General features: G+C 38.1%; 2 non-coding genes across 2 annotated transcripts; one reads left to right on the top strand and one right to left on the bottom strand.

Moving 5' to 3' along the window:
* The first annotated feature begins 1,029 nt into the window (after positions 1–1,029).
* On the top strand, positions 1,030–1,137 carry LOC148567932 (small nucleolar RNA R71). The gene has a single exon (XR_015882905.1). It is a non-coding gene; the product is annotated as a small nucleolar RNA R71 (small nucleolar RNA).
* Positions 1,138–5,555: 4,418 nt separating this feature from the next.
* LOC148567931 (small nucleolar RNA R71) lies at positions 5,556–5,663 on the bottom strand. Its single transcript, XR_015882175.1, has one exon. It is a non-coding gene; the product is annotated as a small nucleolar RNA R71 (small nucleolar RNA).
* Between the last annotated feature and the right edge of the window lie 710 nt (positions 5,664–6,373).

The raw sequence follows: 6,373 nt of genomic DNA, 5'->3' as shown, positions 1-6,373 counted from the left end.
TAACTTGTCATTTAGCTTCATGATTGCTCCAAGGTACTTACCAACTTGCCCTTTAGTAACATCTTCATCCTCTTCAGAGGAAGAATACTTATCAGAGCTCATGAATGGCAGAAGTAAATCCAATGGAATCTCTATTGTCTCATTATGAGCCTCAAATTCCCATGGTTCCTCATTAAGGAACTCATTGGAGGCCAGTGGACGTCCATTGAGGTCTTCCTCAGTGGCGATCACTGCCTCTTCCTCCTCTCCAAATTCGGCCATGTTGATTGTGTTTATGGCCTTGCACTCTCCTTTTGGGTTCTCTTCTGTATTGCTTGGAAGAGTACTAGGAGGGAGTTTAGTAACTTTCTTGCTCAGCTGACCCACTTGTGCCTCCAAATTTCTAATGGAGGACCTTCTTTCAGTCATGAAACTTTGAGTGGTTTTAATTAGATCAGAGACCATGGTTGCTAAGTCAGAGTGGCTCTGCCTAGAATTCTCTGTCTGTTGCTGAGAAGATGATGGAAAAGGCTTGCCATTGCTAAACCTATTTCTTCCACCATTATTGTTGTTGAAACCTTGTTGAGGTCTCTGTTGATCCTTCCATGAGAGATTTGGATGATTTCTCCATGAAGGATTGTAGGTGTTTCCATAGGGTTCTCCCATGTAATTCACCTCTTCCATAGATGGGTTCTCAGGATCATAAGCTTCTTCTTCAGATGAAGCATCCTTAGTACTGCCTGGTGCAGCTTGCATTCCAGACAGGCTTTGAGAAATCATATTGACTTGCTGAGTCAATATTTTGTTCTGAGCCAATATGGCATTCAGAGTGTCAATCTCAAGAACTCCTTTCTTCTGACTTGTCCCATTATTCACAGGGTTCCTTTTAGAGGTGTACATGAATTGGTTATTTGCAACCATTTCAATGAGTTCTTGAGCTTCTGCAGGCGTCTTCTTCAGATGAAGAGATCCTCCAGCAGAGCTATCTAATGACATCTTGGATAGTTCAGACAGACCATCATAGAAGATTCTTATGCTGCTCCATTCTGAAAGCATGTCAAAAGGGCACCTTCTAATCAATTGCTTGTATCTCTCCCAAGCTTCATAGAGGGACTCACCATCCTTCTGTCTAAAGGTTTGGACTTCCACTCTAAGCTTGCTCAATTTTTGAGGTGGAAAGAACTTTGCCTAGAAGGCATTGACTAGCTTTTCCCAAGAGTTCAGGCTTTCTTTAGGTTGTGAATCCAACCATGTCCTAGCTCTGTCTCTTACAGCAAAAGGAAAAAGCATAAGTCTGTAGACCTTAGGGTCAACCCCATTGGTCTTGACAGTGTCACAGATTTGCAAGAATTCAGCTAAGAACTGATGAGGATCTTCCAATGGAAGTCCATGAAACTTGCAATTCTGCTGCATTAGAGAAACTAATTGAGGCATAAGCTCAAAGTTGTTTGCTCCAATGGCAGGGATTGAGATGCTTCTCCCATAGAAATCAGGAGTAGGTGCAGTAAAGTCACCAAGCACCTTCCTTGCATTGTTAGCATTGTTGTTGTTTTCGGCTGTCATGTCTTCTTCTAGTTTGAAGATTTCTGTTAGGTCCTCTACAGAGAGTTGTGCCTTAGCTTCTCTTAGCTTTCTCTTTAAGGTCCTTTCAGGTTCAGGATCAGCCTCAACAAGAATGCCTATGTCTTTGCTCCTGCTCATATGAAAGAGAAGAGAGCAAGAAAATATGGAATCCTCTATGTCACAGTATAGAGATTCCTTGAGGTGTCAGAGGAAAAGAAGAATAGAAGGAGGAAGTAGAAGAATTCAAACTTATCAAGAGAGATAAAATTCGAATTATTGATAATGGAGGAGTGTTAGTCCTTAAATAGAAGGATGTGAGAAGAGGGGAAGAATTTTCGAAAATAAATTAAAAAGATTTTGAAATAATTAAAAGAAAATTTTGAAAACTTGATGAATGATTTTCAAAATTTGAAGTTGGGAAAGAAATAAAGTGATTTTTTTGAAAAAGATTTTGAATTTATAATTCAAAAAGATATGATTGAAAATTAAATTTTGAAAAGGATGTGATTAAGAAGATATGATTGAAAAGTTATGGTTTTAAAAAGATATGATTGAAAAACAATTTTAAAAGGATTTGATTTTTAAAATTAATTACTTGGCTAACAAGAAAGGATATGATTCAAACATTAAACCTTTCTCAGCAAAAAAGGCAACATACTTGAAATTTTTGAATCAAATCATTAATTGTTAGCAAGTATTTTTGAAAATGGAAAGAAATTGATTTTGAAAATATATGATTGAAAAGATATCATTTGAAAATGATTTGATTTTGAAAAATTTTGAAAACTTAAAAAAAAATGTGCATTAAAAACAAAATCTTCCCTCTTGTGTCATCCTGGCATTAAACGCCCAGAATGGTTCCCATTCTGGTGTTTAACGCCCAAATCTCTACCTTTTTGGGCGTTAAACGCCCAACCAGGTACCCTGGCTGGCGTTTAAACGCCAGTTTCCCTTCTTCACTGGGCGTTTTGAACGCCCAGCTTTTTCTGTTTGATTCCTCTGCTGACTGTTCTGAATCTTCAATTCTCTGTATTATTGACTTGAAAAGACATAGTTTTGAAAATATTTTTAGATTTTTAATGATGAGAAACAATAAAAATGCAACTAAGATCAAATAAACAATGCAAGCAGGACACCAAACTTAAAAATTTTCATATAGGAGACACTAACAAATTGAGAATGCATATGAGAAACAACAAAACACACTAAACAAGAGAATTTAAAGATCAGAGCAAGGAAATCATCAAGAACAACTTGAAGATAAATGAAGACACATGCATGTAATTTTCAAAAAAAATGCAAGAAAAATAGAAACATGCAATTGACACCAAACTTAAAAATTAATACTAGACTCAAACAAGAAACATAAAATATTTTTGATTTTTGTGATTTTATAATTTTTTTCTGATTTTCGAAACTTGAGTGGAAAAGAAAATAGAAGGGATTCAAAATTTTTAATAAGAATTCCAGGAATCATTGGAATGCTAGTCTAAGACTCCGGTCCAGGAATTAGACATGGCTTACTAGCCAGCCAAGCTTTCAATGAAAGCTCCGGTCCAAAACACTAGACATGGCCAATGGCCAGCCAAGCTTTAGCAGATCATTGCTAACAACAGCAAAATTGATAGAAATCAATAAGCTCTTGTGATGATAAGTTGAAACCTCGGTCCAAAAGATTAGACATGGTTTCACAACCAGCCAGACTTCAACAAATCATCATGAAACTCTAGAATTCATTCTTAAAAACTCTGAAGAACAAAATAGAAAATCTTTTTGTATTTTTGAAAAAAATTTTTTCGAAAAATAAAAAGAAAAAGTACCTAATCTAAGCAACAAGATGAACCGTCAGTTGTCCAAACTCGAACAATCCCCGGCAACGGCGCCAAAAACTTGGTATGGCGAAATTGTGATCATCAATGGCACCATCAACATGGTACGCACAATTGTAATCTCAACTCTTTATCACAACTTCGCACAACTAACCAGCAAGTGCACTGTTTCGTCCAAGTAATAAACCTTACGTGAGTAAGGGTCGATCCCACGGAGATTGTTGGTATGAAGCAAGTTATGGTCATCTTGTAAATCTCAGTCAGGCGGATTCAAATGGTTATGGATGATGAATGATTAAAAGATAAATAAAACATAAAATAAAGATAGAGATACTTATGTAATTCATTGGTGAGAATTTCAGATAAGGGTATGGAGATGCTTTGTCCCTTCTGTCTCTCTGCTTTCCTACTGTCTTCATCCAATCCTTCTTACTCCTTTCCATGGCAAGCTGTATGTTGGGCATCACCGTTGTCAGTGGCTACAATCCTGTCCTCTCAGTGAAAATGTTCAACGCACTCTGTCACAGCACGACTATTCATCTATCGGTTCTCGATCATGTCAGAATAGAATCCATTGATTCTTTTGCGTCTGTTACTAACGCCCCACAATCACGAGTTTGAAGCTCGTCACAGTCATTCAATCCTTGAATCCTACTCAGAATACCACAGACAAGGTTTAGACCTTTCGGATTCTCAAGAATGCCGCCATCAATTCTAGCTTATACCACGAAGATTCTGATTAAGGAATCCAAGAGATAAATACTCAATCGAAGGTAGAACGGAGGTGGTTGTCAGGCACACGTTCATAGGTGAGAATGATGATGAGTGTCACGGATCATCACATTCATCAAGTTGAAGAACAAGTGATATCTTAGAACAAGAACAAGCTGAATTGAATAGAAGAACAATAGTAATTGCATTGATACTCGAGGTACAGCAGAGCTCCACACCTTAATCTATGGTGTGTAGAAACTCCACCGTTGAAAATACATAAGAACAAGGTCTAGGCATGGCCATGAGGCCAGCCCCAAAACATGATCTAAGGTAGCACAGAACTACTCAAAGATTAGCCTAAGATTGCTACCAAGATTCTTTTTAATACAATAGCAAAAGGTCCTATTTATAGAGAACTAGTAGCTTAGGGTTTACAAAAATGAGTAAATGACGTAAATTTCCACTTCTGGGCCAACATGGTGTGTGCTTGGGATGAGCATTGAAGCATTTTCGTGTAGAGACTTTTCCTGGAGTTAAACGCCAGCTTTTGTGCCAGTTTGGGCGTTTAACTCCCACTTTGGTGCCAGTTCCGGCGTTTAATGCTGGGAATTCTGATGCTGACTTTGAACGCCGGTTTGGGCCATCAAATCTTGGGCAAAGTATGGACTATTATATATTGCTGGAAAGCCCTGGATGTATACTTTTCAACGCAATTAAGAGCGCGCCAATTGGGCTTCTATAGCTCCAGAAAATCCACTTCGAGTGCAGGGAGGTCAGAATCCAACAGCATCTGCAGTCCTTTTTAGCCTCTGAATCAGATTTTTGCTCAGGTCCCTCAATTTCAGCCAGAAAATATCTGAAATCACAAAAAAACACACAAACTCATAGTAAAGTTCAGAAAAGTGAATTTTAAATAAAAACTAATAAAAATATAATAAAAACTAACTAAAACATGCTAAAAATATACTAAAAACAATGCCAAAAAGTGTATAAATTATCCGCTCATCAGATATAACCATGGAGGATGATTTGGAAAACCATCATGAAGGAAAGCTGAACAATCATGCCAGAAGAGGTGCAGCCAACCCTACTGGACAAGAGAGGAGAGTTCTGGGATCATACATCAATCCAAACCCAGGAAACTGTGGTAGCAGCATTCAAAAGCCAACTATCTATGCTAATAATTTCGAATTGAAGCCTCAGCTCATAACTCTAGTCCAGAACAACTGTTCTTTTGGAGAAAGTGCCTAAGAGGACCCTAATGAGCATCTCACTAAATTCTAAAGGATATGTGACACGGTTAAATCTAATGGTGTTCATCTTGACACCTATAGATTGCTACTGTTTCCATTTTCTTTAAGGGACAAAGCATCAAAATGGCTAGAATCATTTCCCAAAGAAAGCTTGACAACCTGGGAGGATGTAGTGAACAGATTCTTAACAAGGTTCTACCCTCTACAAAAAGTCAACAGGCTAAGAACTGAAGTGCAGATATTCAGACAGCAGGATGGTGAGACTATTTATGAAGCCTAGGAGAGATTCAAAGATTTGACAAGAAAATGTCCCCCTAATATGTTTAATGAGTGGGTGCAACTTTATATCTTTTATGAAGGACTGAATTGTGAATCAAAGAAAGCTGTAGACCACTCATCTGGAAGTTCCTTTAATAAGAAGAAGACCATCGAAGAAGCCATTGATGTTATAGAGATAGTGGCTGACAATGAGTATTTTATGCCTCAGACAGAAGTAACAACAGGGGAGTCTTGGAATTAAACCATATGGATGCAATCCTGGCCCAGAATAAGATGATCACCAAGCAACTAGCTGAATTGGCCAAGAAAATGGAGAAGAATCAGGCTGCAGCTATCCACACTCAATCATCGCCTCAAAGAGAGTTGGAAACAGAAGAAGGAGTTAATTGGGAGGAAGTTAATTACCTTGGAAATACATCTAGGCAGGCTCATGATCCATATTCTAAAACTTATAACTCTGGTTGGAGGAACCACCCAAACTTTGGGTGGGGGAACCAACAAAACCAAGGTCAAGACCACAGACCCCATAATCTGAACCGATATAACAACTCCACTCACTAAAACTCCAACCAAAGACCATACTAGACTACACAAAACACTTGTTCACAACCACCATACCAAAGCCACAATAACCACTTTCAACACCCCAATTTCAACCAACCATCAACACATGATGATGACAGAATGGCGAAAATGGAAGCTATGATTGCAAATCTTTGCAAGGAGTCTGAAGACATGAAAAATTTAGGGAAGAAG

The sequence above is a fragment of the Arachis ipaensis genome, chromosome B4 (assembly GCF_059453495.1).
Source record: "Arachis ipaensis isolate K30076 ecotype BB chromosome B4, ASM5945349v1, whole genome shotgun sequence".
Taxonomy (NCBI): domain Eukaryota; kingdom Viridiplantae; phylum Streptophyta; class Magnoliopsida; order Fabales; family Fabaceae; genus Arachis; species Arachis ipaensis.
Note: the sequence above shows the minus strand (reverse complement) of the source record. Positions and strands in the feature narration are given on the sequence as shown.